The 21,439-nt window shown below is 38.4% G+C and overlaps 1 long non-coding RNA gene across 1 annotated transcript; it reads right to left on the bottom strand.

Moving 5' to 3' along the window:
• Positions 1 to 677: 677 nt before the first annotated feature.
• On the bottom strand, positions 678 to 15,361 carry LOC132428596 (uncharacterized). The gene is made up of 3 exons (XR_009520158.1): positions 15,341 to 15,361; positions 1,497 to 1,596; positions 678 to 1,201 (listed from the first exon to the last, which is right to left on the bottom strand). It is a non-coding gene; the product is annotated as an uncharacterized lncRNA (long non-coding RNA).
• Positions 15,362 to 21,439: the final 6,078 nt, after the last annotated feature.

Here is a 21,439-nt window from a genome sequence, read left to right as displayed (position 1 = left end):
CCCAGTGTAGGTACCAGATATGTGAGTGAAGGAGCTTTCAGATGCTTCCAGCCCATAGTCATTGAGTCATCCCCAGACTCAAGACTTCCTAGCTGAGGCAGCAGACATCACAGAGCAAGGGAAAGCCATCCCCAGTGTTCCACCTGAATTCCTTACCTACAGAATCCATGATCATAATAGAATGATTGTTTTAAGCCACTAAATTGTAGGTTAATTTTATATGCAGTAAAGATAATCAGAACAAGAACCTATACCAACTCAGTGGCTAATGAACTAGCTGGACAGCCAGACAGTTGGGAAGAGTAGGGTTGGAGATTATGGAGGGAGTTTGGGGAAAGGGTATGTTGAACAGATAAGGTGACCCACTCAGTAAATATAGGTTAACCTCCTTTCTCAGCAATGCCAGCGGATTCATGAACCAAATGTTTATCATAGAGGGAATGAAGATTATCTGCAGTTACAACAACATGGAGTTCTCATCAGTGGCCATCCGGCTACCGTGAACACTCCATTTTCTAGTATCAGTAACTGATCATGGGCTTCTAAAAAGCATTATACCTAGAGAGACCGAAGAACAATTTGATATCAAGTTGTCTACAGGGAATACCTATCATCTTTATGGGATGGGGAGAAGTGAGCAGCAGTTTTTCCTTATTGCAGTAGGTATTTATTCTGAATTTGTTTTTGCTTTCCCTGATCATTCTTCTCTGTCATTATACCATCTGTAGATTAATTGGTTGCCTTATGCAAGGCGATGGTACCCCACACTAAATAGATTCAGTTTAAAGGAACTCATTTTTTTTTAAAGAAATAAGGAAGGCAATGGGTTAATATTCAAGGGATTCATTGATACTACTGCATACCCCATTACTAGAAGGAACTAGTCACTGAGTCAGATAAGCTTAACAGAGAGTCAACAGCGTGGGCGGTTGATGTGTTTTCTTGCAGGATACGGTTTACATTTTGAACAAACGATTGCCACATGGAGTTTTTTTTCCACTTGGTCAGAATATCCAAGTCTAGAATTGTAGGGTTTAAAACTGGAATGGAGGTTCTCAGGATTACATTTACTAACTCACTTGCCAACTGTTTGTTTTCTATCCTTTTGATTTTGGCTTCTGATGGAATAGTAACATGAAGGTTGGAATTCCATTGAATTGGAAGCTAAGGCTGCACCTGATCAGTTTGGGTTCTTCATGCCCTATGGAAGCAGGCAAAAACAAAAAGTAGAGAGAAAAGATTATTACTGTTGTTGCTGTGTTACTATGTTTGTCAGTTCCACTTAAGGGAAAGTAGACTTACTGCCACAGTTGTGGGTGGAAGAAAATGTCAGTGTACTGCAACCTGATTTAAGCAAGGCTACCAGGGGCTCAGATCCCTCACCATATTGGGTAAAGAATCATTGAGATTCAAACTGAAGGCAAGGAAAGTGGAGTGGAGGAAGGGAGTCACAAAATCCAGTTAAGGCCTCAGCTGAAGAACCCATGGTTGATTACCTTTGCTGTATCATGTTGCTTTGTTGGTGCTGCTGTTTGTTTGTTTGCAGCCAAGAATTCTGATTGGTACAGTCTCCAGATTTGCCGTTGACTCATTTTTCTGGAAAATGACAGAAAAATCATAGTCCAATTTAAGTTTATAACTATTAGAATAATATAAACTTACATCAATTTTAATTATATTACTTTAATTATAGTTCTAGGAAGAATTATTATATTTCAAGTAAACAGGTGTATAAAAATTTCAAAATAGAATTTATTCAATTTAAACATTTATTTGATTTAAACATTTCAGGTAATGAAGGGTAGTGACATGGGAAATTATTAATTTTTAGTATCATAGTATTTTTTATGATTAAAAATATTTATTTCTCAGCTTCATATAAAATCTTTTCTGTATTAACTATAATAATGACATTTCAACTAGTCTCCACCATGAAAATGAGCTCCTTTCTTAAATATTCTTTTCTTTAAATATTTTTAAAATTAATTTTTGGCTTCGTTGGGTCTTCATTGCTGCACGCAGGCTTTTTCTAGTTGTGGCGAGCAGGGGCTGCTCTTCGTTGAGGTACGCAGGCCTCTCATTGCAGTGGCTTCTCTTGTTACAGAGCACAGGCTCTAGGCATGCGGGCTTCAGTATTTTTGGCATGCGGGTTCAGTAGTTGTGGCTCACAGGCTCTAGAGTGCAGGCTCAGTAGTTGTGGCACACGGGCTTAGTTGCTCCGCGGCATGTAGGATCTTCCTGGACCAGGGCTCAAACTCGTGTCCCCTGCATTGTCAGGCAGATTCTTAACCATTGCACCACAGGGAAGTCCCTTAAATATTCTTAATAATAAAGTAATTGAGTATGAAATAGAGTATCACTACTTTAGTATATTAAATTAAGTAGCTTATTACTGGGGAAAAGAGTGTCAAATTTTTAATTCTAAGCATTTTTCATTACTGAAGAGACTATAGCTCACCATGATCTTTAGTATATTAAAATAACATAGATATTTTGAGTTTTAAAAAATGATAACCAAGCTATGGGATGGAAATAAGCATTTTATGAATGCTAAAATTATTTGCTACCAGAAAGGAAAATAAATTCCTGAAGGATACAAGCTTAGGATCATACAAAGAAAATAATGATTTGGGGTTGTTGGAGTCTTTCAAAATAAATTGGTAGTTATGTAAGAATATTATTTCAGTGTTTACAGAGTAATTTATCACAGAAAAATGTTCAATTAAGATCCCAGAATGATTTACCACAGACATTTTAGGCATATCCAAACATTTCCACATAAATTAAACATGATGTAATTGAGTGTTACATTAGCAATGCACCAGTGTTGATTCATGTGGAAATCCCAGACGTTTCACTGATTACTATCCTTTCACTGTGTATTAATGTAGATGTCATAGGTATTTTCATGAGGATCATGTGGTAAATCAACTTTAATGTACTATTTTAAAGATTGAAGCAGTTTTCAAGGTGTCATAGTCTATTTATGCAGATTTATATACTGTTTAGAATTTAATTTGCAAATAAGTACTATTAGGATTACTTCAAGTAAAACCATGTATTTAAATAAGTCATTTACCCATGCTAACTCTTTGTGTTTACTAACACGTGACTTATTGTCTGTTAAAAAGTGATGCTTTTTTATGGCTATTCATTTTGGATATTTTAGCATAAACATAACTAAAGCAGTAGGCTATTGCGTAATTCTGGTCTTTTGGGTTTCCTAATGATCACACAAATTATTTGGCCCCTCTTTACTTATTTATATCTAGATGTTCACCCAAAACAATTTAGGGTAGCTTATTGAGAGTTTTTTTCACATGTAAAATTTTTTTAACTTTTTAATTAATATGTGTTTTTAAACAAAGTAAATGAAAACTAAGAATGGAAAAGTTAGATGGAGCCAGGAGTGAGGTTAATATCTAAAAAGCAGGCACTTGCGAGTGATGAACAGCAAATTTGGCTCCAAGCTCTCCAGCAGCCAGATGTTCCTTAAATAGCTTGGGGCCGTCTTTACACAGAAGCCAAAACCAGTGTGAATGACCTTGAGGCTGCTCAGCCTAGCTTAGTACGGTATAAGGAGATTACAAGTGGACCATGCTTTACACAATAGATTTGTTACCGAGAAACTGTGCAGAAAGGGAAATTTTGTACATGGAATCATGTTATAAATATACTCGTGGAGGGATCATAAATGGTTCCTTTTAAAGAAAACCGACAAATGACTCCTTGTGTAATGTGGAACTAATACACTTAGTTCTCTTATGAGTTTAGGAATTTTAATATTGGATTTTCTGAAGAGTCAGTGTGTAATATCATAAGGCTATCCTCTCATCTCAGTATCATGGTAGTAGAAATATTTAATGTATGCCCTGAATTTTTCAGGGAATGGGTTTAGTCTATGTGTAAAACCCTCTAACTTCTGTTTTGTTGTGTTTTGTTGTATTTACCATGTTTCATTGCTTTTGTTCAATTTTCTGAGTGCATATGGCAACCTACAATTTAAATTCCTTTGTGCAATACACATATATTTGAAAATATAAACACACACATCTATAGTCATATTCAGAGATAACCCTAACATTCACCAGTTATTGTCTACCATGGTAAACTCTAGATATTGAACCAGGTATCACTTAAAATATCTTCATTTTTTTTTAAGTTTTGCTTTTAGTAAAATGGATAATCTTTTATGATCTTTGAAATAAAAACAATCAATTAGAGACTTTACTCCTAAAAGGAGCCTTAAAAAGTATCAGTTTCCTATTTTGCAGGTGAAGAGCACAGGATGCGAAGAGGATACAGTCTTGCTGCCTGTTGTATCCTAGGGCCCCACATTGAGCCTAATACATAGTAGCTTCTCGGTGAGTATTGTTAAGTGAAGGTGAAGGATTTGCATATTATTTCATAATGACACTGCTCAAGTGTCACCTATCATGGTTAAATTAAGCCTCAGAAGTACCCTTACACGTTACTTGTGAAAACAGAGAAACATGACTTACATGTCACCTACGAAAACAGAGAAACAGAAAATGTAACAGTGTTACATTCCCATTTGGAGAAGCGTAAGTTTTTGTAACGATATCTGGTATTTTTAAATGCTAAAAGAACTAAGTTAAGAAAAGAGTCAAATTAGAGTTTTTGCCTATAATAAAAACTTCATAACAAAATGAAAAGTCCAATTTCTACTTATATTTATTAAGTTGAAAAGTGCTTTAGGGCAATGATCCACTTGAACTGAAAATGTTTCAATATGGATAACACAGAAAATAAATCACTGGCAACACAAAATGATGATATAATCACTGCAAACAGACTAAGCAGCAGATACCTGGCTAGTTTACTCCACACAAATGAAAAATAGAAATACTATTCAACCATATGACAAACTATGTACACTAAGTGACCAAAACTATTTTAAAAACAGATGAAAAAGTATGGTTAATTTCCCCACAAGGCATTTATTTATACTGTATAAATATAAAGAAATTTAAAGCATTGACTCTGTTTACAACAGAATTTGAATAAAAGACAGGAATAATTAGAAGATGTTCTTAATGACGCAAAACCATTAACTTTTAGTTCTTCTGAGAAATTATTTAACCACAACCATAAACTTAGCCATAACCACTTAACCATAAAAGTGCTGTTTAAGAGCTGGAGTCAAGTTAACCTTCATTTATATCCACTACTGAAAATGCAATTATAGCTAGTCAGCCAGGGAATCTTTAAAAGAAACACAAAACAGGGTGAGAGTAGAAGTGCACTAGTGAATTAACTGTAAATAACATATAGAAATAAAGGGTAAAATAATTATATAAAGATGGAAGGTAAAGAAAAAAAAGTACTAAAAAGTATTGAAAAGGGGGCCTTAAAGCCCTATGATGATCAAGGAAAGAAATTTGTAAGAGGAAGGAGGAGAGGAGCAATATAAATGTCTGCTATATTTGAAGGAAGAAAAGGAAGAGAGGGAGGGAGGGAGGGAGGGAGGAAGGAAGGAAGAGAGGGAGGGAAGGAGGGAGGAAGGGAGGAAGGGAGGAAGGAAGGAAGAGAGGGAGGGAGGAAGGGAGGGAGGAAGGAAGAGAGGGAGGGAGGGAGAGAGGGAGGAAGGAAGAGAGGGAGGGAGGGAGGGATAGAGGGAGGGAGGAAGGAAGAGAGGGAGGGAGGGAGGGATAGAGGGAGGGAGGAAGGAAGGAAGAGAGGGAGGGAGGGAGGGAGGAAGAGAGGGAGGAAGGGAGGAAGAGAGGGAGGGAGGGAGAGAGGAAGGAGGCAAGAGAGAGGGAGGGAGGGAGGGAGGAAGGAAGGAAGAGAGGGAAGAAAGGAGGAAGGGAGGAAGAGAGGGAGGGAGGGAGAGAGGAAGGAGGCAAGAGAGAGGGAGGGAGGGAGGGAGGAAGGAAGAAAGAGAGGGAGGGAGGAAGGGAGGGAGGAAGGAAGGAAGAGAGGGAGGAAGGGAGGGAGGGAGAGAGGAAGGAAGGAAGAGAGGGAGGAAGAGAGGAAGGGAGGGAGGGAGGGAGAGAGGACGGAAGGAAGAGAGGGAAGAAGGGAGGGAGGAAGGGAAGAAGGGAGGGAGGAAGGGAGGAAGGGAGGGAGGGAGGGAGGAAGGAAGGAAGAGAGGGAGGAAGGGAGGGAGGGAGGAAGGAAGGAAGAGAGGGAGGGAGGGAGGAACGAAGCAAGGGAGGGAGGGAGGAAGGAAGGAAGAAAGGGAGGGAGGAAGGAAAGAAGAAAGAAAGGGAGGGAGGGAGGGAGGGAGGAAGGAAAGGAAAGGAGGGGAGAAGAGTATGATCTCTTGAAGTGAAATCTTATTGCAAATTGAAGACCCTACTCCAGAAGTTTGTTCTTAGTCTCTTTTCTCACCAGAGTGGCTATTTCAGAGATGTAAACTCTAAACATGGCAGCTCTCCTTAAAGGCAAATGGCAAGGAGTTTCGTTTTTGATGTATTTGTTTGGTTGGTTTCTGACACTGGGGGTGGGAAAAGGAAAATCTACCTGCTCTTCTAATGACAAAGAAAACTCTTCATCCATTTATTTATCTTATTTGTCAGTTCTTTTGCCTATCTCAAGCAATATTTAAAGAAATTTAAGAAGAAAAAAATCACCTAGTCCTTATTCCTATTTTAATTCCATTATTCAACATTACCTTCTAGTTTATTCACATCACATAGTATAATCAAAGTAAACAGATCATCTAGTGCCCTACTTTTTAACGTCTTGTTTTTCTATATTATACAGTTCATGATTATAATTACTTCAGGGAACAAAATATTCCATGGATGTTTTACTTATCTATTTGTCTCTTGTTGAACAATCAGTATGTTCCTTAGGTTTTATTTATAATTAACGCTATATTTGACTTCTCTCTCCATTTATGTTTTTTTTCTTTATAATTATTACCTTAGAATAAATTCGCAGGAATAGGGGGAACTGTGCCAAATATTATGAATATTTATAGTGCGCTTCGTAAATGTTGCCAAATTGTTCTCTAAAAGGAATATACAAATTTACGCTTCCATCAGCAATATCTGAACATATCAGTTTTCCCCAAAAGTTGACAGCAATTTCCCTTTATCATTTGACCACACCCATGCTTTGGGATGTTTCTCTCACTATCCAAAAGGGATGAGTAGATGAGCTTGGAAAGCATGGAACTTTTCATTTAACTCAGTTTGGAATGACTGAAGGATCTTGTTTTCATTCAATAGCCACATCCACTCAATGAAATATTATGCAGGAATAAATAAGGATAAACACAAATGCTACACAGTAACATAAAAAACACATTCTGGAATTCAGTTCAAAGGAAAAGGAAGACTTAAAGGGTTTGGCTTGTCCACTTATGTTTCCAAACCCACACCATCTGAGAGACGGCTGTGTATACTCAGCCTTGTTTCATGCCAAAGACTTTCTTGCAACACACTCTGTTTCCAAGGGTAACACGAATCTATTTTTCCAAGAACACTGCTTGCTGCCTAACCATTTCTAGCTACCTACAAAGTTCAGAAGAAATGGATCGAATATGAGGCCCTGTAATGTTGCTGGATGGGCATAATAAGCCACTTGGGAACATTCTTTCTGAAAGAATAGGGCATCTAATTCTTTCCCTGGTATTTATCTCTGTGGTCCTTTTCTAATTAATTGCATTTAAATTGTTAAAATTTAAGTGCTTTTTAGAATGTTTGACTTAAACTGTACTATTTGCAAAAATACCTGCTCAATATTAAACTCTTCTGTATTTGTTTATGTATGGTCAGGCCTTTCAAGATGGCTGTTCTCTTGCTCACTGATCAACTAGGCCCTGCTTCAACTAGGCCCTGATCAACTAGGCCCTGCTTCAACTAGGCCCTGATCAACTAGGCCCAGCTTCCCTCACATGACTCTCCAATCCTGTTAATTATAGGGCCTAATTAACTGCCTACCTGCTTGCACCATGCCCCAACTGCCGGTGCCCCTAGTAACTGAGCCAACCTGACGTCAATTCCCCTTCTAGATTGTGGCCTCCTCCTGGCTCCCCCCACCCGGGCCCCTCCTCCCGCCCTTGCTCCCGCCTCCAGGTAGCAAAGATGGCTGGCGTTTCCTGCTCAGTGTTTGCCGCGCACAGAACGCAGTGAGGTGTCGCTCCAGGACCTTGCTTCAGGCAGGTAAGATCCCCTCTCCAGTAAACCATTGGTGTCTCTGTCGCTGACTACGAACTTTTTCTTCCGTCTTGAGGCTGGCCGAGTGAGTACAAGGCTTGCAGCCTAACAATTAGTGAGCCAGCCAGGTGGCCGAGGAAACTCCCGTGAGCGCTGAGATGCCGGGAAATCAGGACGGGGAACAGAAAGTTGCGGGGTTAAGGTGGCTGGTCTCTAGCTTGTGGAGCCCCGTGGCAGCTGTTTACCGTGAGAGATGTCTTTCTCTCCCATTATGCTGATGAAATCCTGTTAACCTCAGAGCCTCTTTCCAGTTGAAAAGTAGCAGCCCCATGCTTGTGACTCATCTGAGTGCCCAGGGATGGCTGGTGAATACAGACAAAATGCAAGAACCTGGATTATCAGGTACCTGGCTGTTAGCTAGTTGGGTACGATGAGCATATCCCTGAGCCACCAGCCCTAAGCAAGACACAGGCTTTAGGGATGTTAACTCAGGGACAGGCTTGTGAATTGGACATGGCCAGTTACTCGGAAGTGTTTGTTAGGGGCCTGTGACAATAGCAAACTAATAAGAGTGCCCTTGGGCCTCAGGTCCCAGCCATGGAAGGGGACGGAACAATGATGTAGTGTGATGGAACACCAGCTAAATGCAGTCTACGATGCGCTACAACAGGTAAAAGACATTACAAGAGGTCTAGCCTAGTCGTGTAGCAACCCCAAAACCATTATTTGGGATCTAGAACAGCTGTGCATGCTATAAGACCCCCCCCCCCGCCCCCTCCGCCATGGACATTGATAAGAACCAAGGGATCCACCTTCCTGGCCATGAAGTTCAGGAATGGGCCAGTAAAAATGACATCCACTGGCATTTCCACCTGCCTTACAACCCCACTGCTGCCAGGCTACTTAAAACAACCATTAAGGTGGGAGCAAACATCCCAGTGCTTACACCACGTTAACCCAGAGGCAGCTGATCCAACACAATCCGAGTTCGACTGTTGACTACCAAAGGACTGAAGGCCCACTGCCAGTTATTGGCCAGGACCCTAACTTGCTTTTGCCCTTGCCACAGGATCTAGACCCAGAGGAACACCTTATAAAATGGGCCTGGGACTGGCAGGTAAGGCCCTGGTGGTTTGGGTTTACCACCCCGTGGTGAATAGGACTAGAAAGGGACTTAACAGAGCTCACCTGTCTCCTGCCGCGCCCCACCTAGGACTACTAGAGTAGTTAATCCGGGCTCCTTACTGGAGAAAGCCACAATTATATTAACCATGTGGCCTGTTATGCCGCTTCTTTATTATTTAGCACCGGCTATGGGCAGTGAGGATGGACAGGTGGGATCCTGCAGGCCAGGATGAAAACCGCAGGTAGAGACGGTATTATCTCAGAAGGCTGTTACTGCTTGTATTTTGCTTAGTGGTCATGATTTTCCCTGTATTGTGCCTGTTAAATGTCTTATATTTTGTCCTTAGTCTGAGTGGAGGGAATCTGTTTGCGGACTGGGTGACTGTGGTGGCGTCACTGTGCAGTGAGTTTGTTGGGTTGCTGTAGCTAGAGGAGTAAATCATCCTCCTTTGGACTTCCATGAAAAATTGACCTGATAAGCACATGGCCCCCAAAGATTGTCCCTCTCTTGGACTCTTGATTTTCTTTAGCTGCAGTTGTCTATTCGGTATGCGGGGTATTTGATTGTAGTGTACCTCTACCTACCTGACCCCAGGCATATCAGGGAAGAGGGGTGGACCCAGATGGTAAGGGTCGTGTAGGGGTGGAATGCATGGAGGCCATTCAAGATGGCTGTTATCTCTGTACGTCCCCTGCTCAACCAGGCCCTGTTTCTCTCACATGACTATCCAGTCCTCTTAATTGTAGGGCCTAATTAACAGCCTGCGTGCTTGCCCCATGCTCCAGGTGCTAGTCTCCCTGGTAACTGAACCAACCTGACATCAATTCCCCCTATAAACGGTAGCCTCCTTTCCCCCTGAGTAGTGAAGACTGTTGCCATGTCCCTCCCACCGTCTGCACACGGTGACGTGTATGACCTTGGATAAGATGGATAAGATCCCCCTGTCCACTAAACCGTTGATGTCTCTGTCGCTGACTCTGGGCTCTTTCTGAAGTCTTAAGGCTGGGTAAGTACAGGGCTTGCAGCCCAGCAGTTTACAAGAATGGACTCTGGAACTAGATTGATTGCATTCAAACCCCAGCTTTGTCACTTAGCTGTGAGACTTTGCATATTATTGATACTTAACCCGTCTTTGGCTCAGTTTACTCATCTGTAAAGTTAAGATAGTAATACCACCTGTTTCAGGACTGTTGTGAGGATTAAATCAGTTATAATATCCTAGTGTCTGGAATCACATAGTAAAGCATTCAATAAATTGTCTCTGAGGTTGTTGCATGAGAAACCTTTCTGTACTGTACTGGCTCCAAGAGCTCAAGACAAAACAGCTTGCTAGTGACCTTCATTTCCTCTCCTTGAATTGTCATTTTTCCATTTTAAATAATACCCAACAAAGAATAATCACAATGGCTGACATGACTGAATGCTTATTATGTACCATACACAGTACTGAGTGCTGCATGTGCATTATTTCACAAGTCATCACAATAACTCTATGAAGTTGATACCAGTTTTCAGATGCAGTGACAGATGCTTCAAGAAACTAATGCCCAACACCAACTAACTAGGAAGTGGCAGAACTTGAACTTAAAAGCAGTCCTGCTTGTCAGAATATGTGCAGGAAAAGAGAAAATGTACTCAAGTATCAGTGGTTTCTGGATCATAAAATTGGAGTGGTGATTTAAAATGTCTCTATAGCTATCTGTTATGTAATAAGAACATATTTCTCTGACAATAAGGCATTATTTAAATGTATTTCAAACCCTGTAGATATTAGCATTTCTACTTCACAATGAATAATAGTTCCTCTTATTGCTCACTCCTGTGAACTAAAAAGTAGTCTATCTTTGAATCAGTCTTTTTATCCTTTGCACAAAGCAGTTCTATTACGACTTTCTAAAAATGAATATAGTGTTTTAGAATCTGAATTCCAAATACTTGCTCTTAGCACAAACGTAACATGCATAGATTTTTTAAAAATCAAGTTAAAATCTAGCATCGCATTTAACTTGGCATCGTAAGGTCTCCTTGCTCTTACCCTTTATGTCCCTAAGGGAAATCCCCTGATAAGTTAGCATGGGGATCAGCAATAGACGACAGGCCAAATGGAAGCAGAAGCACAGCCTGGTGACAGAGGAGGCAGGTGTGTCCCACACTCAATCACCCTGTCTCGGAACTTTTACGGAATGGGGAAGAGGAAAGAAAGGCAGCATGTAGCAGATCAGATTCATGGTTAGTGGTCAACTAACAGTTGTGCTACTGCCTGCCAGGTCCTAGGTGCTTTTACCAATATTTTCCCATTTAATATTCCAAGATCAGCGTGAAATAGGTATTAGTAGTTCTTCTTACAGGTAAGGGCAATAAGCCTCAGATGGAGCAGCTTAACCATGCAGATGATAGGTAGCAGACAAGGGATTTGAACCCTGATCCACAAATGGCCTACACTTGTCGTTATATAACGCCACCAACCCATTCATGATTCCTAATGCCCAGAGGCATAAGAGGCGGTAATCTTATAGAAGCATTATATGTAAGAACGTAACCATAAATTGGAATGCTGTAACAAAATTAGTAAATAAAGAAGTATGGGGCTATTTGCACACCAGTCTGTACTTCCTTTGCCTTTTTATGTAAGAACCTATTCCTTGATTAAATGTTTTAGCTCAGATAGTGTTTGCTAAACCTATGATTCTTGCTATGGAGTGCAAGGCAAAATTTTATTTAGTAATGTATGATAAATAGTAGATCTGATTTATAATAAACAAATACTTGGACCCATAATATTACTGTAACTAGAACCAGAGTCCACAGATGTGCTAATTATTCCCTCCTCTGAGGTCTCTGGGAGGATGATAACCAAGTCTGTGACCCATCTCTAAGGCTCTCATCATCTTCCACATTTCTGTCAGTTTATTATTCTATATATCTGTCAACAGGGAGATTAAACAGAAGAAGAGTGTGGACTTATATTGCTTTCAGAACTTTATGAGGATAAGGACATTTTAGACAATGAAATGTTACCGAAGCGTGTTTTGAAGATTTTATTTTCCAAGAGGCTGAGCTGTCATTTGCCTGGAATGGTTCAGGACAGTTCTGCCTGGAGGCAGGACTATGGACTCATTAACCTTCTAGCCCTGCAACTCTGTCAGTCTCGATTCTCTCCACGGTTTCAATCAGATACAGCTGCCTCTAGCATCATTCTGGTTGGTTCAGTGTGGCTCTGTGCTCTTGCAGTTTTCCATATGGCAGGGGAAAAAAAAGCATCTTCAACATGTGTAGCTGTGCATGAAGCAGTGTGCATGGTGGAACTTTCCTTACTGAAAGGCTCAGCATAAAATATATTGATAGATGAGCACATTGGTATATAGAAGAGCACCGTGTGCCAAATATAGAAGATTCTTATTTCTCTTTGCGTATAGATGAATACACAGCTGCGGTGCTCTCAGGAGGCCTAGGAGTCAACTTGGTCCAAAGGAATGACTGTGCTATTTTTGCACTTTCCCTCACATTATTTCTCAAGGCTTGAGGGAATTTAAATGTGACTTACTTGGCAATGACAAGTCTCTGTCCCCTCGGTACCTCCCAAATGAGATCATTTACACAAGTCACCTCACCATAGCTCATTCTATCTCTTCATAGAGAAACAGTATCACTTAGGTGGAATCTAGATTTCAAGAAAGGATGGGTTTTTCCCCCTTAAAAATGACTACTTTAAAATGTTAAATTCATAGTACTTCTGTAATTTATTAAAATATATGTTCTCTGGAAGAGGCAAGGGTCATGTCATAGAACCTTAGCATTACTAATGAAGGAATTGAGGCTCTGAGAAATGACTTGGATAAGATCTCCCGGTAAGTTGGGAGCATCACCAGGACAAGAACCCAGCTCTCTGGTGTCCCGGTCCAGAATGCAACCCTTACTGCTTTCCTCAACACTCCTGAATGAAACTGATTTGAACAAAACCAATAAAATCTCTCCTTAGTTAAATATTACTGTACTTTTATCATGAAGTAGAGTTTTGAAACAAGCAAATGTATTTACTAGTACACATATGTTATTTCTTATGATTCTTAAAGAATTTTATTTATGAAACAATGAAATTCACCTATTCCCTTGGAAAAATCTATTCAAATGGAGACAGGTAATAATCATTACAACGAATTTGAATTTGGAGAAAGTGTCTGTTCGAAGTCCTTCTCTATAGAAGGAATAATTAAAGGCCTTGGAAGAGGTGGTGACTTGATTAGAGCCATAGTACTTTAGAGAGTGGGCACTTAACGAGGGTTTTAAAAATCAATTAACTCATTTATAGACATTTCTAAGTCTGTAAGCCACTTTACAAATACTGTGAAAGATTTCTGTACCTCCTAATGTATTTGTGTGTGTTTCTGGCAGAATATGTTTAAATGGAAATCAAGACAGGTTTAAGCAAATTTAACCTAAATGATCCACATTTTCTTGATGTCTCTTTAGAATTGGAGGGAATTCTACAATAGTTGTATCAGGATTGAAGTTTGGTCATTGTCATTATCATGCTATCAATACAGTTGGCTATAACTATTTTCTTACATTTGTAGGGAGGTGGATCAGTATTTCTAATGAGAGAGAAGAAAAATTTAAATGACCTGTTTCTCACCTAGTCAAGATTTTAAAAAGCAATTTACTGAATTGGTCATTCATTCTTTCAACAAATACTTACATCGCATGCTTAATATGACAGGTAGTATAGAAGAATGAGGACTCAGTGTCAGAGTACCTGGGTTTATGTTCTGGTTTTCTATTTACTAGATATGATCTTGGGTACTTTGTTCCTCAGTTTCTTCATTTGTAAGAATGGATGTAATAATACCTGTTGTTGTAGATTAAATGATTAATATCAGTAAAGCATTTAGAAGAGCGAATGGTAAGGGCAAAATGTTAACTGCTGCTGTTATTATGTATTATGGACTGTGCATGGAGGATAAACTAGGTATGGTTTTTCCCTCATGGAGAACAAAAGTTAGTAATGGGAAAATAATAAATAATTGGATAAGTAACTTTTAAGGGAAGTATAATGTGAATAATATCACATGGATATAACATCTCTCTAAATGTTCATGTGTCACTTTCTTCTATTGCAACCAAGAGAAACCACACTTCACTTTGCTATTCCACACACTCCCTGGTGACTGAGTCTCAAAATCTTTGATATTTTTATGGTAAATCGTACCCTTTCAAGCGAGTAGCAAATGGAATTTCACATTAGGACCATTGTGTTGGGCAGACATCCTCGGAATAATTTATTTTTCTACTTCTCTTTTCTTTATGACCACTTAAAGTTTCAAGAAAGCAATCTTGATTTCCAAATGGTTCACTGCATTTCTTAAGGCATAAATCTCTGTGATGCTCCAGAGACCTTTGTCCTAGTAAAGGCAAATTCTTCTGGGAGGAAATGAAAAGACCAACTGCCAGTGTTTGTTGAGGACAAGCCCAGTTGTTCCTCCCATTCTGCAGCAGATGGCATGGACAGCCTGAGTGCCAAAGAGGAAACGCACAACCCCATTCACCCAACCATCTTTGTCTCACTCCACAACTCCACGTCCTAATTACAGTCACTTCTTTTTCTGCTTGTACTCTCAGCCTTCTAGGAGTGAGCTGATTTGGATAACCTGCAACAATATTAACCAGATATCCCTAAATACACCTGGCATTTTGCCCCCACTGAGACATGTGAGGCAGATTTTAAATTCATATTTAAATGAAGGTCAGCTTGCTTCACAGACAGCTCATCTAGATAAGGGTTTAAAAAAGAAAAAGTTGTCAAAGATTCTGCAAGAAGTCAGGCTTTTGTTCAGCTTTTTTTCTTAAAGAATAAAACGATTCTCATAGTAGGATTCCCCAAATCAAGCCTGGACACAGTCAAAAGTCCTAGGATTACTAAAAATGATTTACTTGATCTTTGGCACTTGCATTAAATGTCTTATTTTTAGACAAGGTTTTTGAAGTCTCCTCTAAAATACAGGGTCATCAAAATATTTTACTGCTCTTTTTCTTCTTGCCACAAAATGGGTATTCTTTAAGATTGGTAAATAGGAGAATTTAGACTCACCCTTTAAGTTGGAAGACACAGATGACATAAGCACAGGTCGCCTGCTAGGAGGGAAGGTGCAGAACTGCCATGGTTATACAGTGAAGTGTTGAAGCATTTCTGCCCGTGGTACTTGAGTGCACTAAAAATAGGCAACCCTGAACTATATTGCAGTTGAAGGACAAGATAAAAATAGGAAATAAACTTGAAAATAATTGTATAAATAGAGTACTGGGATTAACAACTCAACCCACAGGATTGAATTCGCTAATAAGATTTATTATTTTTATTGAATGTAGGAAATAGGATACCATTTAAATATTTAAGAGAAATGTTGGTTATGAAATTGTGTTCAGGATTTAAGAATGATTGACATTCAAGCAGTGACAACTTATCATTTGGAATAAGGTTTCTTTCAGTTTTTCAGCTGAGAAGTCCCTGTATATCTTTTAATGGTACCCCTCCCATATAGAAACAAAAATACAAAAAAAAAAACCACCCAAATTTGGATAATATGCATCAGCTAGATAGACATAACTGATTGAACGGATGCAGCTAGAACCCAGCGGTGGTTTTGCGGTGTCCCAGCTTTACTCTTGAATTTAATTCCCAGTAAATAGGACTGGGAGAAGCCCAAGAAATGGAGGCATTCAGTTTATTTAGCATAAGTTTAGCCACTGTGGAGACAGCATCAAACAATTTAAAATTCTTCATATCTCCTTAAAAGACTGTATTTAAAATTCAGGCTTCAAAACCTGGAAAATTAACTCTTGGCCTCCTACTTCAGTCCTCTCTTGTTTTGGCCTTCTGTATTTCCACAAAGAATACTATCAATACTTATCCCTGTTTCTCTTCCTTCTGATGCCACTGCCATGACTCCAGGACCAGAATGCCATCAGTTCACAAAGGATCCTTCTGAATTTCTGCTTTTGCCCACTTCTGGCAAATTAACTTAAATGTATAGTTATTTCACTTTTCTGCTCAAAAACTTCAGAAGATTAGAGGATAAATATGAAACTCTTATCCTGGAATTCCAGGCTTCCTAAACCTGCTTTTATGTTTTAACATTAATCAATTATACATTTTTATTTAGCCAATTTATTAATTTTAACCTCTTAATCCACCATCTAATTCATAACATAGGATGATATTACCAATAACCTACCAATGTCCTCCTTGCCTACCCTAATCTTACCCTTTTCCTCCCTCTTAGAGGTAACCACAGTCTTAAATTTGTTTTTGTCATGCCTCACTTTTAAAAAGTTTTAGCACATATAAATAATCTTCAGTTTTATAAAAAGGTTATCATGCTTTCTATGGCTTGCTTCAAAAATTTTTCCTCAACTTTTGGTTACTGAGACTCATCTGTGTTGCTGCATGTGTTACGGTTAATTTTCACTTTTGTATGATATTAGCTTGTAAATATATCACAATTGGCTTTGAGCCCTTCCCCCGCTTGGTTTTTGGCTTTTTGCTATTACCAAACTGTGCCAAGTCTGTTGCAAACATTCTTGAACATGTCTCCTGGAAAGCATTCCTGCTTTGGTTTCTCTTGGGTATGTGCCTAAGAGTGAAACTGTTAAATTTTAGATGGTACCAGTGAGGGTCCTGGCAGGAACAAGGTCAAATTGTATAACTGAGGAAAGTTAAATAAAGGAACTATTACGGACTAATGAAGCACATTAGCACTAGCAAGGGCAGGGAGCCATAAGCATCCCCATCTCTGAAGAGGCAGGGAGAGGGAGGAATTACTGGAACCTGAAGAGGGCAGCTACAGCTGTAGGAGAGTATTACCCAACAGAGCTCTAGCTTTTAGTAGAACTCAGCCAATCAACAGCCTGGCACAGAGGGAGCTGATCTCACTAAAAACCCTGACCTCACACTCAGCCCTTCTCTCCATTGTTTTGCCGGGGTCTTTCATTAGTTCAACCCAACCCAACCAGAATGCCAGGGAACCCACTGATTAAAGTCTCTAAAGATCAGCTTCCAAAAACACAGAGCAAAGTGGGGAAAGCTAGAGACTGCATCTAGAGAGGTAAAAAGATACATGCAAATGTTAAATATTATGTAATTCCATCGTTTTTTTTCCCCCAAAGTGTGTGTACCAATTTCTACTCCCACCAGAGTATACAAGAGATTCTGTTGGTCCATATTCTCTCTTTAGTATTATTAAACTTCTGAATTTTTATCCGTAGGTTCAAATGATATCTCCTTGTGGTCATGATTTGCATTCCTTCAATTGCTGATGAAGCTGAGCTATTCTTCATGTTTATTAGCTGTCTGGCTAATTAATTAACATTAACTCTTCCGTAAAATTCCCATTCAAGTGTTGCAGAACTTAAGTTTATTCTAAAATTTATATAGAAAAGCAAAGAGCCAAAAATAGCCAAGATATTTCTGAAGGAGAAGAAAAAGGAGTGACTTCCTTTCAATATATAAAGGCTTCTTATAAAGCTGATGTAATGAAGACAGTGTGTTTTTGGTGCAGGAATATACATTTTGACCAATGGAACAGAAAAAATAGACCCAAAATAGACTTATTAATTTAGGAAACTTCAGAAATGGTGGAGATGGTATATTAGGTCATTGGGGGGAAAGTATGGTTATTTAGCAAATAGAGTTGCAAAAAATTGACTCTTCATATAGAGGGCAAAAGGAGAAATAGATTACTATCTCACACCATACAAAAAAATCAACTTCAAATGCATTCAGACCTTAAATTTAAGAAATGAAACTTTAAATTTTTCAAAATAAAATATCAGTGAATACCCCATTCTGACCTCAAGAGAGGGAAGGATTTCTTAAATATGATACAGAAAAGCTTAACTATAAAAGCAAATATTGATATACTCAATTACTTAACAAGAACTTTTCATTAAAAACACAAAGAATAGGAAACAACAAGCTACAGACATGAAGAGATTTTCAGTGTATGTAACCACCAATGGGCTAGTATCAAAAATATATAAAGAACTCGCAAAAATCAAAAATAAAATGACAAATGACCTGGTAGAAAATCAGGCAACTTAATTTTCTAGTATAGTTTTCTTTATGACCATGTTTCATGAACTCTCATTAGTTTATAATTCTTAGAGGATAAGAATTGTGTCTTAGTTGTCTTTGTTTCCTTATCACCCAGTACAGTGCCTGGTGGAAGGAAAATCATCAACATATACATGCTCATTGAGTAAAGGAACAAACTTGCCACTCTAGAATAATGTACACTCTGTTAACAAAACTCACCATAAGCCCACCACCCTCAGAGTCTTTGCTCCTCTTCTCGGTGTAAACATTGTTCCTCCTGAAACACCATTGGTACGAATTATGTCAGAGAATGTTTTGCCTATGATTTCTTCTAGGGGTTTTATGGTGTCATGTCTTAGGTTTAAATCTTTAAGCCATCTTGAGTTTATTTTGTGCATGGTGTGAGGTATGTTCTAACTTCATTGCTTTACATGCAGCTGTCCAACTTTCTCAGCACCACTTGATGAAGAGTCTTTTTCCCATTTTATATTCTTGCCTCCATTGTCAAAGATTAATTGACCATAGATGTGTGGGTTTATTTCTGGGCTCTCGATTCTGTTCCATTGATCCATACGTCTGTTTTTGTGCCAATATCACACTGTTTTGATTACTGTAACATTGTAGTATTGTCTGAAGTCTGGGAGGATTATGCCTCCTGCTTTGTTCTTTCTCCTCAGGATTGCTTTGGCAGTTCTGGGTCTTTAATGGTTCCACATAAATTTTAGGATTATTTGTTCTAGTTCTGTGAAAAATGTCATGGGTAATTTGATAGAGATCACGTTAAATCTCCTTTGGGTACTATTGCCATTTTGACAATATTCTTCCAATCCAAGAGCATGGGATATGTTTTCATTTCTTTGAATCATCTTTAATTTCCTTTATTAATATTTTCTAGTTCTCAGCATATAAGTCTTTCATCTCCTTGGTTAGGTTTATTCCTAAGGTTTGGGGGGTTTTTTTGGTGTAATTTTAAAAAGTTTTTTTTACATTCCCTTTCTGTTATTTCATTGTTAGTGTAAAGAAATGAAACTGATTTCTAATATGTTAATCTTGTATCCTGCTACCTTGCTGAATTCATTTATCACTTCTAGTAATTTTTGTGTGGAGTCTTTAGCATTTTCTATATATAGTATTATGTCATCTGCATATAATGACAGTTTTACCTCTTCTCTTCCAATTTGGATACCTTTTATTCCTTTTTCTTGTCTGATTGCTGTGGCTAAGACTTCCAATACTATGTTGAATAGAAGAATTGAGAGTGGGAATCCTTGTCTAGTTCCATATTTTTGTGGGAAGGCTTTCAGCTTTTCACTTGAGTATTATATTGCCTGTGGGTTTGTCATAAATAGCTTTTATTACGTTGAAATATATTCCCTCTATACCCACTTTGGTAACAGTTTTTATCATGAATGATGTTGAATTTTGTCAAATGCTTTTTCTGCATCTGTTGAGATGATCATGTGGTTTTTGTCTTTTCTTTTGTTGACGTGGTGTATCACATCGATTGATTTTGTGTATGTTGAACCATCCTTGTGAACTTGGGGTAAATCCCACTTGGTCATGGTGTATGATCTTTCTTATGTGTTGTTGGATTTGGCTTGCCAATATTTTGTTGAGAATTTTTACATCTATATTCATCAGAGATATTGGCCTGTAATTTTCTTTTTTTGGTGGTATCTTTGTCTGGCTTTGGTATCAGGGTGATGGTGGCTTTATGGAATGGCTTTGGGAGTGTTCCCTCCTCTTCAATCTTTCGGAGGAGTTTGAAAAGGATTGGTAAAATTTCTTCTTTGTATGTTTGGTAGAATTCACCTGTGAAGCCATCTGGTCCTGGACTTTTGTTTGTAGGGAGATTTTTTTGGTTTTTTGGTTTTTTGGTTTTTTTTACAGATTCTACTTCACTTCTGGTGATAGGTCTGTTCAAATTATCTATTTCTTCTTGATTCAGTTTTGGTGGGCTTTATGTTTCTAGAAATTTGTCCATTTCTTCTAGGTTGTCAAATTTGTTGGCATACAATTGTTCGTAGTATTCTCTTATGGTTTTTTGTATTTCTGTGGTATCAGTTGATATTTCTCCTTTTTCATTTCTTATTTTGCTTATGTGGGTTCTCTCTCTTTTCTTCTTGGTGAGCCTGGTGACTTGGTTTGTCAGTTGTGTTTACCCTTTCAAAGAACCAGCTCTTTGTTTTACTGATTTTTTTTCTATTTTTTTATCACTATTTTGTTTATTTCCTCTTTGATCTTTATTTCTTTCTTTCTGCTGATTTTAGGTTTTGTTTGGTCCTCTTTTTCTAATTCTTTTAGGTGGTAGGTTAGGTTGTTTATTTGAGATTTTTCTTGTTTTTTGAGGAAGGCCTGTATCACTATGAACTTCCTTCTCAGAACTGTTTTTGCTGCATTCCATAGATTTTGTTTGGTTGTGTTTTCATTGTTATTTGTCTCAAGATATTTTTTAATTTCCTTTTTGATTTCCTTGTTGACCCATTAGTTTTTTTAGTAGAATGTTTTTTCATTTCCATGTAATCATTTTTTTTTCTCATTTCTTTTTCTTTGGTTGATTTCTAGTTTCATGCTCTTGTGGTCAAGAGAAGATGCTTGAAATAATTTTTATACTCTTGAATTTGTTGAGGTTTGCTTTATGCCCTAGTATGTGGTCAGACCTAGAGAATGTTCCAAGTGCACTGTGAAAAGAATGTGTCTTCTGGATTTTTTGGTTGTAATGTCCTGAAAATAACAATTAAGTCTAACTGTTCTATTGTATCATTTAGAATCTCTGTTGCCTTAATGATTTTCTGTCTAGAAGATCTGTCCATTGATGTGAGTGGGGTGTAAAATCTCCTACTATGATTGTATTCCTGTCAGTTTCTCCCTTTATGTCTGTTAGTATTTGTTTTATGTATTTGGGTGCTCCTATATTGGGTGCATATACATTGATGAGCATAAAATCCTCTTCTTGTACTGATCCTTTTATCATTATATAGTGTCCTTCTTTATCTTTCTTTATGGCCTTTGTTGTAAAGTCTATGTTGTCTGATATGAGTATTGTGACCCCTGCTTCCTTGTCATTTCCATTTGCATGAAATATGTTTTTCCATA

Source organism: Delphinus delphis, chromosome 7 (assembly GCF_949987515.2).
Source record: "Delphinus delphis chromosome 7, mDelDel1.2, whole genome shotgun sequence".
NCBI classification, from domain to species: Eukaryota; Metazoa; Chordata; class Mammalia; order Artiodactyla; family Delphinidae; genus Delphinus; species Delphinus delphis.
This window is presented reverse-complemented; position numbering and strand designations above follow the sequence as displayed.